General features: G+C 46.3%; 1 long non-coding RNA gene across 3 annotated transcripts in view; it reads left to right on the top strand.

Annotated features, from left to right (window-relative positions):
* The window catches only part of LOC134956659 (uncharacterized), a 141,559-nt gene extending 130,559 nt beyond the window's left edge, over positions 1-11,000 (top strand). For all 3 annotated transcript variants that reach the window (XR_010186065.1, XR_010186066.1, XR_010186064.1), the window contains exons 2-3: positions 9,268-9,416; positions 10,807-11,000. This is a non-coding gene — a long non-coding RNA (uncharacterized LOC134956659). The remainder of the gene's footprint in view (positions 1-9,267; positions 9,417-10,806) is intronic.
* Positions 11,001-12,105: the final 1,105 nt, after the last annotated feature.

Here is a 12,105-nt window from a genome sequence, read left to right as displayed (position 1 = left end):
AACTGACAGCGCCACCAGGCTGCACTGCCAGGGGTCATCCTTAGTTCCGATACACTTCAGGACGCAGCCTCACACATGCTGGGCGACCTTGGCCTGTGCCGGGTGACCCCCAGCATGCGAGGAAAGGAACGCAGATCTAGCTGCGTATGCAGCGATATGCGGTCATCTCTGAATGAGGTTCACAGTCCGCATGCAATACTGATGTTCATGTAGTTGAGCGCTCTTATGCAAATATGCATGTTCAGACATTTCTGAAGACCCCCATGGCGCATGCGTTTCCGCACATAGGTGCTGTTGCGACCGATTCAGAGAGTATCAGAAATGTGGCAGAACAGTGATAAGAGTTCCTGGGCGGTGACTGGGAGTGTTGAGAGAGAATTCCCTGTGTTGTTTCTGTCCAGCGGCACTAGGACCATGGACAGCTGGAGGTGCAGCTTCCAACGTTGTGTGCGTGTGCTGCCATACCGCGTGTCTTCAGCTCCATCCTCCATGGTGAGAGGACAGGCCCCTGAGAGCCTCCATGGCCAAGAGAGGCGCCGTTACAGAGACCAGAGGCCCTGCAATTCCACTGCACCACCACTGCTATACCGCTGTATATACAGTACGTGCCAGTATTTGCATACACTGCTGCCACCACTGCATGTATACACACAGACCAGTGCTCCTGTTTGTCCGCACCTGTGCTGACCCATACATTCCTGGCTGGATCTGTGTGACACTCTGAACTGGACCCCCTTAATTTGTACTACAAAGGGTATGCATTGCAGGCAACTGTCGGATTGGATAAGGCATGAGTAAGGTCCTCTAATTTTCCCCTTGCTGAGCTTTGATTACTACCCATCCTGTTAATGCTGAAGGGGTTAATACTCCCTTCTGCTTTGCCTGGGAGACGCCAGCAGGACCAGTGAGCAGACAGGCACTAGGACCCTTGGACATACTTATAATGGAGGAGGGAGTGAGAAGGCTGATGGAGTTTTGGTTGGCTGTGGCAGAGTGGGAAAAAGACGAGGTGGGGTTCACATCAGTGTGTGTGAGAGGAGACATGCTGTGGAGCGTGGAGCTGCCGCTGGGAAGACCACTGTGAGACACCCCGTGGAGAGCGGAGCCGCTGCTGGGGAGACCGCTGTGAGAAGACACGCCGTGGAGAGCAGAGCTGACGCTGAGGAGACCGCTGTGAGAGCCGCCAGCCACTGCAGTGACACCAGCCACCCCAGTACTGAGAGAAGCTGCCGGGTGAGACCACTGGTGACAGGTACCTCCTTCTGCTGCACAAATACCTCAGCCAACACCCGCAGTTAGGGACAACTCTCATAACTAATGAGAAGGAGAGAAACTCTGCCATTATCCCTTTCTACTCAGTTATTCAGCGTCACTGCGATAGCCTGAGGAAAAATCAGATGACTCTAAGGGATATAATGCTGTGCTGGGAACTGTGGTACCTTGAAAAACATACCTCCCTGTACTCTTACCTCAGACCTAGAGAGAGACACTGCCCCTGCAGACTCAGCTAAGCACAGCCACAGACGTTGACTCAGCTTGAGGTACAAAAATTCTGCTTCACTCATTTTGTGTGCCTAAAAAACTGTTCTCCTTTGCATCCTAAGAGAATGATGTTGTCTGCATGTTAATGAATCCCTTGTTGCACCTGTCAGCTAAAGCATGCTTCCCCATCTTGACTGAACTCTGTGAGGAATTTGCATGCTATTCTTCACTCCACTGTACTGCTTGCTGTAAACTGTATACCTTCTGCCTGCTATTCCGCACTTATGAACTGTGCTACATTCTGCTACTTACTGTGATTTATTTGCTTATCTGCTACCTTTGGGACTGCAAGTAGTAAGGTGTTCACACTACAAAGACTTAAAGGGACTTCTTCGCTACTTGGAGTAGCCACAAACTGAGTACACGCACTAGTCAGCACAGCTCGCAGGGTCAGTTAAAGTCAGACTGCCACCTAGTAGAAACGGAAGGATAGTACTAAGAGACACCTTTATTGGGTGATTAGGGAACTGTACCTCCCTAGGTTATGCCCAATTCTGATACTTATCACCCAATGTGAATGTCTTTGCTGCGAAGTGCATGTAGTACATCCATTTTGTTACATACTAATTGATGCTGAGCCTTTGATGTGATTATACTTTGATATTGTACTGTAAATGTGAATACTTTTCAAATTCTTAACTGAAAGTTAAAGTTACAGCAGTGATCATTATTTTGTTCCCGAATATTAAATATTTATGTCACCGTCCTAACGTGTGGTGACTTATGTGTTGGGTCCTCAGGGGTTGCGGTTCCTAGTCCCTCTGCCTAGGGTTCTAGCAGTGAGATCCAGTTGAAGAGGTGATCCCGGGCGAAGAATCCAGGTACGTCAACTGACACCGGCATCTGCATAGATATCCCACCTTTGCTTACCTGTTACAATCTTGACATCCACGAACAGGATTCAGGATATCGGAACCAGAGGAACCTCAGATGCCCACATCAACTACTGTCCAAAGGAGGTTACCTGCTTCACCAGGCGAGTCACCACCAGCTGTGTCATCACAGGTTGCTCCGATCACGATGCCTTATTATTTTAGGGCCCCATGGCTTCCCATATACTCGGGAGATACTAAGTAGCTGGCACGAGTCCTTTTAAAGAATTTAAAGAAAAATTAAGATCTATGTTAAGGCTGTACCCCCTCAATGAGGAACAAAAAGCGGAGGTCATCGGGCAACTAAAAGGTGCAGCAACTAAACTAAAAGGGAAGTAAGATCCTGGTCTGATGAAGAGCGAAAGACAGCTGACGGCATCTTGAATAAGTTAGCCGGTATCTTCAATTTACAGACAATTGCAGAGTTAAAGGGATGTTTGTATGCCCGGAAGCAAAAACCACACGAGTCCCTGCGAGAGTTCGCACTGGGGCTACAAGAAGCCATGTGGGCAATACAGGCCAGTGATCCAAAAGAGCCTGAGGAAGCAGATGAGACCATGAAAAATGTACTCATAGAAGGAGCCAGAGGGGAGGCAACAAGAGCTAAGTTGCGAATATGGAGGCGTCAAAACCCTGTCTGCACTTTTTGGGAATTTAAGGAGTCTATGATGGACATTTTAGGGCTTAATTAAAAATACAGATGTCGAGTATGGGACTGTGTCGGGGCCACTCGAGAGTGGAGTACACGGAGATTCCCAATTAAGTCCGATTGCTTAACCCTTTGTCTCAAGAGAAACTGCTGTGCAACAGTTATAAGCTGGTCAAGACCAAGTGGGGGCGCTCACCAGTGTCGTCCACGAGTTGATGAAAGCGCTAAAAGAAATACGGTTGTAACAGGCTGAAGCTAAATGCAAGGGATGGTGCCTATATCAAGGCGGAAAAGGACGACAGTGGTGGAATATGCCACGTGGATCGGGGCAACGCCCCACGGATCAATTTGATGCCCAAGGAAGACCTATATGCAGGCGATGCAAGCAGAGTGGGTACATCGAGAGGCAGTGTCCCAATGAGTCTTTAAACGACCCAACCCGAGGCGAGGGACCGACCCTCTGGAGTAGATGCATCAGTAGGTCCATCGAAGCCGGGGTGGTGGCCTCGGTATGTCGGAGAGTGCCCTCACTTAAAGATTCAAGTCAATGGGGTGGAGGAATTGGCTCTTCTGGACCCAGGCTCACAGGTGACGACGATCCAACTTGCAGACTTTCAGAGACATTGGGATGAATCCAAGATAGCAACACCACCAAATACCTGGTTACACCTATTGACCAGTAATGGACAGCAAATCAAGTTCCGCAGCTGTTGGGAGGCTGACCTTACTATCGGCAAGGCTAACATGGAGCGGCAAGGGTGTCTGGTCACCACTACATACAACGAATATTTACCTCCGGTCATCTTAGGGATGAACGTCTTAAAGAACTGCCCAGATGCATTGGTGGAGGCCCTTATGTTGGAAATGTGGTCCGCAGCCCCAATGGAGCGGAAGACTCTACAGCAGACAGTCAGGTTGCTTGAGGGGCAAAAGAGATTCACCAATACAAGGGGAGAAGTTGGAAATGTGAGGATTACCGATCGCCAACATGTCATCCTGCGACCAAATTCTGAACACAAAGTGTGGTGTAAGGCCCAGATCGGTCCTGGGGGGTGAGATTATGAGGCAATCCTAGTACCCTGCGATTTCGATGGACAGCAGCCGTTCGCGGTGGCACGAACGCTGGCTAAAGTGACACGTGGAAGTGTACCCATCCGGATATTAAACCCACATAGCTATCCAGTCCGACTGTTTCGACACTGCCCGGTGGCTAGAGTCATTCTGGTTGACTTTCAAGACGTCCTGGGTGAGGATCTACCCAAGATTTCCGAGGGAGTGGTGGCTGGCCAGACAAGTATGACCATTACAATAAGATACACAGTATCACAAGGGAGCGCTAAACTTCATTGGTCAAAAATTTATTATAAAAATATTATTATTAAAAACAATATAAAATAAAATGAATTACACCATATAATACCACTGCATAATGAACAGTCCATATTGCCACCAATAAATGTTCCACAGATAATATGCAATTGGAGATCTGGTACAGGATATTAAGCACAACCAAGTGCTATTTGTAACTCCAATGGAAGGCTAGTTATTAAGCTGCTGGTGTGCTGATGTATGTTAAAAAAGCAGTTCAGCCAATACTGTGTGGATGCGGCTCACACAATGCTTATAGGAGCCCACCGGACCAATGCTTTCAAATACCCTCCCCACCACCAAGCAAAGTCTCACCGCTGCCGCTTGTATGTCTCAGCAAAGCCGGCTTTTGATGTAAAGGTCCGATGATACGGGATGATTGCGTCGGTATCCGCGGGGAGGGGAAGCGTGGCTCCGGGTTACAGCAGATGGATAAGTGCAGGGTCGCCTTCGATCTGTGGGTAGTCTGGGTAGTTAAGGCCGTAAAGATGCAGTGGGTATATCCCTTAACGCGTTTCTCCGTGCTCATGTATCAAACGGTTTAATCAGAAGGTAAAAATGGTGTAGGTGGTTATCCATATTTAAAGAACCAATAGCCAATCGGTTAACAGTCCTGATTGTTACTCCACAGTGTTATGCACACCAGTGCCTGCAGGAAAGTACTGGTGTCAGAACTGTTATGCACTCCAGTGTCTGCAGGAATGTACTGGTGTTTGAACTGTTATGCAAAACAAATGGACTCACAGACAAACTGGGGAATATGACATAACGTACACAGAAGGTGATAGGGTAACAAAATACACACAAAGTGAACAGGGAAGCCCAGAGGCTAAGGAACTGGGTATCTCCCTTGTATTAGAACTGCTCAGATGTAAAAAGCAAGATGTTGTGTTTTAATACGTAGAGAACCCGAAATGCTGTTGCTAAGGGCAACAGCAAAACCCTAAAGGGTTACCAACGGGTGTGGCAGTAAACTCCTTGGTCAGAGATGGAATGATAGACACAAGGAGAGTCTCCACAATCCTATTTCTCACTTGCAGTGCACAGGTTTTAGCTTACTGCCACTAAACTGACCCCTGACACCTAGCACAGTGAGACAGGATTAGACAGGCAAGTCTTAGAATACAGCCGCAAACTTGCTAGGTTCACAGAGTAGTAACAGAACCCCAGCAAGCTAAACGACTGACTCCAGTCTTACTGCTAGGTCTGGATTGGCAGAGTGTAATACCAAATCCCCAGGCCTATTTGCAGTAAGCAACAAACAAATACAAAGCTACACAGTACTGGCTAACTTTCATGAACTGACTAACCAACAAAGATTCAGCAGCATCTGCTTACCCTGAAAAGAGGCCTTATAAAGCAGGTGCTGTCCACGCCCCACTCAGACCTCACAGACTGTGAGCACAAAAACCAGCACCGGATCCCCTGCCGTGCACAGAGCCTATAACAACTGCACAGCAAAAGACCCGAACCGGAGTATCAGCTGCGCTCAGGTTACTCCACTAGCACTTGTCTCCCGGTTGCCATGACGACGTGGCAGCACAGGGCAGGAGACCCTAACACACAGGTGTGCATATAAAGAGCACCTGGCAATTAGTTTTAGCCACACGGTGCAAATACATACAGTATAAACGTAATCCTATTTATTCCAATTATATGAGGACTATAACAATCACAGGATTAATTAATATAATAAAATAACACAACAAATATTGGCAACAATATATTGTCACAAATTAAATTGTGATCAATAAAAGCAGAAAACAGCAACATATTTATTTATTTATTATCAGGAGAGACACACAGGTGGACAGTATCAAATATAGAACCAATCAAGTTCATATGAAAAAGAGAGAGTCTCTTTGTTATCTGAGCAAATACTGTAGCTCAGTGGTCTAATTCTCTATATCATTGCACAGACCAACTGGGGTTTGAATCCCAGTTATGCTCACTAAATATTTACGATTTATTTTTTCTATATTGTTTTCTTTACTTTATTTTAATATATCGACACAACTTGAAATTAATAATAAAGAATGCAGTAAATTTAATGCAATAACTTAAATTATTATGCCGCAATTATTACTCTAGATCAGTGGTTTCCATACTTTTTTGAATCGCGGCACCCTAGAATATCAGAATTTTTTTCACTGCACCCCATGGCCAAAAATTTCTTATTGAGAAATTTAGAAAGAAATATTACATTAAGTAGATTGCATTTATATTATATGTCATCCTTAGGGTCAGTTGTGTGGTGAGGGACAAGATTTGCTTCTGTTTGGCCACATATTTTATGACTGGCAGCCACCAGCACTGGTTTTGCCTATTATATTGACCATGAATAATTTGAATTCGTCCTGGACCACCAACCCAGGGCACTCCTGCAAGTGTCCCGAGGCACCCCAGGGAGCCACAGCACACAGTTTGGGAACCTCTGCTCTAGATACTAAAATACATTAGATCTCAAGGAGTTCTTATTTATATAGCCATAAGTACACAGGTAATATTAGACAGATAGATAGATAGATAGATAGATAGATAGATAGATAGATAGATAGATAGATAAACTCCAAGTATCATAATCTTCCAATAGAATTCCTTAGTTCTTCCGTCTTTGTAAAATATTTCTTACATAAGTACACAATACTAAAGCAAGAACAGACTCGCAATGAGAGACTTTATATTTACCTCAAAATAAGAGTGTGGAACAAGAAAGGGAAAAGAAAAAGTATGTCCATTGGTGAAGCTCCATGGTGGAGTGAAGTACAGATCGGCGGTCCAGATACTTCAGAGAGTCAACGCGAGAGCGTACTTCAGGTTGTGCGCAGGAATGCTGAAGCATTTAGTCAGCACCCATCAGACTTCGGAAAGGCTGAAGGAGTCCAGCATCACATCCCTACCCGCCAGTAAAGGAAATACACAGGCCTCTACCACCAGCCATGTACCAGCCGGTAAGAAATATGATACATGAGATGAAGGAAGCTGGTGTGATATGTGAGAGCCATAGTCCATGGGCAGCACCGTTAGTGATTGTGCGAAAGAAGGACGTCACCCTTAGATTCTGCGTCAACTATCGGAAACTGAACGCGGTGACGCACAAAGATGCTTATCCACTTCCCCGGATAGAAGAATCGTTGACAGCGCTTAAAACAGCTCAGTACTTCTCAACTCTTGACCTGACGAACGGATACTGGCAGATCCCAATGGCCCCAGAAGGCAGGGAGAAGACCGCGTTCACGACTCCCATGGGTCTGTTCGAGTTTGATCGCATGCCATTCGGGCTCTGCAATGCTCCTGCCACCTTCCAACGAGTTATGGAGCACTGTTTGGGGCACAGGAACTTCGAGATGGTCCTGTTGTATCTTGACGATGTCATCATATTCTCAAAGTCCTATGACGAGCATTTGAAACATCTAGAGGAGGTCTTCGTCCAATTGATCAAATGTGGTCTAAAGTTAAAGCCGTCCAAGTGCCATCTTCTAAAACCAAGTGTGCAATATCTGGGCCACATAGTTAGCTCTGATGGGGTGAAGCCTGAAGATATGCGTCGTGCGGTACTGGCCTGTACCCCATACGGTGAAAGACGTCCGCAGCTTTCTCGGCTTTGTTAGGTGTTACCGATGCTTTATTCAGCATTTCGCCAATGTGGTGGCACCACTTAATGAGTTACTACATGGCAAATCAGGTCAGGAGAGGTGGAGTACTGCCCTGGTCGCATGGGCAGAGGAGCAACAGAATGCTTTTGAACGTTTGAAGTCGCCACTAATGGAAGCCCCACTTCTTGCATACCCGGACTATAAGTAACCTTTCCAGGTCTATATGGACGCCAGCCACCATGTACTGGGAGAGGTACTCTCTCAGATACAAGACGGACGAGAGAGAGTTATAGCTTATGCCAGCAGAGGTCTTAGGAAGACCAAAAGAAACAGCAAAAACTATAGCACCTTTACACTGGAGCTCCTTGCCCTCATATGGGCCATCACCTCACGAGCTTGCTGCGCTCGCCATGCTTCAGACATGGTGGCGACCTTTGGTCGCCACAGGGTTCTATTCCCCCTCGGGTGGTGGCGTGGACCACCACCCGTGTGGGGAAACCAGCCGGCGGTCGGGATTCCGACCGCCAATATTTCACCTGGTGTCGGGATGGCCAGGATCCCGACCAGCGGTCAATTGACTGCCTCCCTGTATAACAATGCCAGACTAGATGTCTCCAACTTTTCAGATGTTTATTACATCTTGAAAAAAGATGTAATAAATATCTAAAATGTTAGCGACATCTAGTTTGGCGTTGTTATACTTTACTTAAGTCCATGGTGTGCCACTGCTTTGCGGGGTGGTCTCTTGTGATCTTAAGATGCGCACCTGGGCTTCATAATCTTTGTGGAATGCTGGCCATTATCTTTCTATGTATATGTGTGTGTATATAAATAGGTTAATGCTGCGTGTAGTATATGGGGGTCACTAATGCTGTCTGTAGTATATGGCATCACTAATGCTGTGTATAGTATATGGGGGTCACTAATGCTGTTTGTAGTATAGTAGTATATGGGGGTCACTAATGCTGTCTGTAGTATATGGCATCACTAATGCTGTGTGTAGTATATGGAGGTCACTAATGCTGTCTGTAGTATAGTAGTATATGGAGGTCACTGATGATATCTGTAGTATATGGCATCACTAATGCTGTCTGTAGTATTTGGGGGTCACTAATGCTGTCTGTAGTATATATCGGTCACTAGTGCTTTCTAATATATATCGGTCACTAATGCTGTCTGTAGTATGTGTCATCTCTAATGCTGGCTGGATAAGGTTCCATCTCCTCTCATCATTTCCCAGAGTCCCCAGTTCTTCTTCTCTGAAGCAGTCCTGCTCTTGCCATCAAAAACGGGATCTGACGTCACAATCTTATGACCAGCCCTGGTGCGAAAAACCAGGGAGGACAGGAGAGTCGCCCAGCAATTGCTGCAGCTCTGGCATGGGCCCAGGTAAGTAAAGTCCTACAGAATCTAAGCCCAACCCATTTACAGTTCTCCTGTGCTATTTAACCCATTCCCTACATGCACAGCACACACTCCACAGTATTATTCATGTACAATGCAGTACAGTTTAATCAAATCAGGATTATCCTGATTTGATTAAAGACTAATTTGCATTGTTCATGAATAATACTGATACCCTGTGTGCCGCTAGGACTTTCCCTCCTCCCCACGAATCAACACCCTTTTTTAGGCGCGAGCCTTCAGCGCACAAAACGACGCTGGTTTGGGGTTGGACTTTGGGGGCCCCCATCAAGTTGTTGCACCTGGGCCCACCACTCACTAGTTCCGCCACTGCTTCTGCCTGCTATTCCGCACTTATGAACTGTGCTACATTCTGCTGTTTACTGTTATTTATTTGCTTATCTACTACCTTTGGCGTTCACACTACAAAGGCGTTCACACTACAAAGACTTAAAGGGACTTCTTCACTACTTGGAGTAACCACAAACTGAGTTTACGCACTAGTCAGCAACAGCTCGCAGGGTCAGTTAAAGTCAGACTGCCACCTAGTAGACATGGAAGGCTAGTACTAAGAGACACCTTTATGAGGTGATTAGGGATCTGTACCTCCCTAGGTTATGCCCAATTCTGATGCTTATCACCCAATGTGAATGTCTTTGCTGCGAAGTGCAGTTTACTATGGGGGTGATTCCGAGTTGTTCGCTCGCTAGCTGCTTTTAGCAGCATTGCACACGCTAAGCCGCCGCCCTCTGGGAGTGTATCTTAGTTTAGCAGAATTGCGAATGAAAGATTAGCAGAATTGCGAATAGAAATTTCTTAGCAGTTTCTGAGTAGCTCCAGACCTACTCACAAATAGCGATCAGTTCAGTCAGTTTCGTTCCTGGTTTGACGTCATACACACGCCCAGCGTCCGGCCAGCCACTCCCCCGTTTCTCCAGACACTCCCGTGTTTTTCCGCACACTCCCAGAAAACGGTCAGTTTCCGTCCAGAAACACCCACTTCCTGTCAATCACACTACGATCAGCAGAACGATGAAAAAACTTAGTTACGCCGTGAGTAAAATACCAAACTTTTGTGCTAATTTACTTGGCGCAGGCACCCTGCATACATTGCGCATGCGCAGTTTGCGACTAATCGCTCTGTAGCGGAAAAAAGTAACGAGCGAACAACTCGGAATGACCCCCAATATGTAGTACATCCATTTTGTTACATACTAATTGATGCTGAGCCTTTGATGTGATTATACTTTGATATTGTACAGTAAATGTGAATGCTTTTCTAATTCTTAACTGAAAGTTAAAGTTACAGCAGTGATCATTATTTTGTTCTCAAAAAATACCTAACGTGTGGTGACTTATGTGTTGGGTCCTCCAGGGTTGGGGTTCCTCGTCCCTCTGCCTAGGGTTCTAGTAGCGAGATCCAGTTGAAGAGTTGATCCCGGGCGAAAAATCCAGGTACGTCAACTGACAACGGCATCTGCATAGACATCCCACCTTTGCTTACCTGGTATGTGCACTGTGTACCTGTTATGCATACCTGCTGCACTAACCCTGTGTCATCCTGCAAACCTGGTCTATCTGATTAATAAACCAAAGACCTAGTTAAGTTATCTATCATGTGGACTGACCTCCATCACACACCACTGCCGCCTATACTATCTGTAGGGTCTGCCAATAGGGAGGTGGCTAGTAGTGCATGCAAAAATGGGCCATCCAGTGGGCATGTCATGGAAGTTTTGGGGGCGTGTCTATGCAAGAGGTTGTATTCCCATACGCACAGCTGAAGTCATAAGACGCCATGATCAGACGGAGACACTGCACCTGCCATAAGGCTGCTGCAAATACGAATGGTGCGGCTGATGGAGGAGTATAAGGATGCACTAATTGCTGTTACAGAGTGCACAGGTGCTATATGTGGGAGTCTCAGACGCTTGCGCATTCAGCTGAATGGATGCACACTGGGGAAGGGGTTTGTAGCAGCATTTGCACAAGGTCGCAGACAGGTCACCGCTAATAGGCGCTGCTGCATGTGCTATTGCACGCAATTAGGTCAAACACAGGGTATTTCAGCATCTAAAGGCGCCCATTGTGGGTGCCCCACTCCATGCACATTCAGACACACACTTGTACACCAGGGGAAGGGCTGAAACTAGCATTGGCATAACGGAGGGAAATGTAACCAGTGGAGTACCCCAGGGATCTGTACTTGGACCAGAGTTCTTCAATACCTTTTCTAGTGACATTGCAAATGGCATTAAAGGGAAAGTATGCCTGTTTGCAGATGACACAAAGGTATGCAAAAGGGTAGACACACCAGGGGGGGGTAAAACAAATGATTGAGGATCTAGGTAGACTAGAGGAATGGTCAAGAGTCTGGCAATTACAGTTTAATGCTAAAAAAATGCAAAATCATGCACTTGGGTCTCAAAAACCCAAAGGCTAAATATAGCATTAATGGCACTATACTGGAAATTACCGAACAGAGAAAGGGATCTAGGAGTCACTATTTCAGGTGACATAAAGGCAGGTAAGCAATGTAACAAGGCACTGAGGAAGGCTAGTCAGATGCTTGGCTGCATTGGGAGAGGAATCAGCAGCAGAAAGAAAGAAGTAATAATGCCACTGTATAGGTCATTGGTACGGCCTCATCTAGAATACTGTGTTCAGTTCTGGA

The sequence above is a fragment of the Pseudophryne corroboree genome, chromosome 9, assembly GCF_028390025.1.
Source record: "Pseudophryne corroboree isolate aPseCor3 chromosome 9, aPseCor3.hap2, whole genome shotgun sequence".
Lineage (NCBI taxonomy): Eukaryota > Metazoa > Chordata > Amphibia > Anura > Myobatrachidae > Pseudophryne > Pseudophryne corroboree.
The sequence above is the reverse complement of the archived record's forward strand: the minus strand, read 5'-3'. Positions and strand labels throughout refer to the sequence as shown.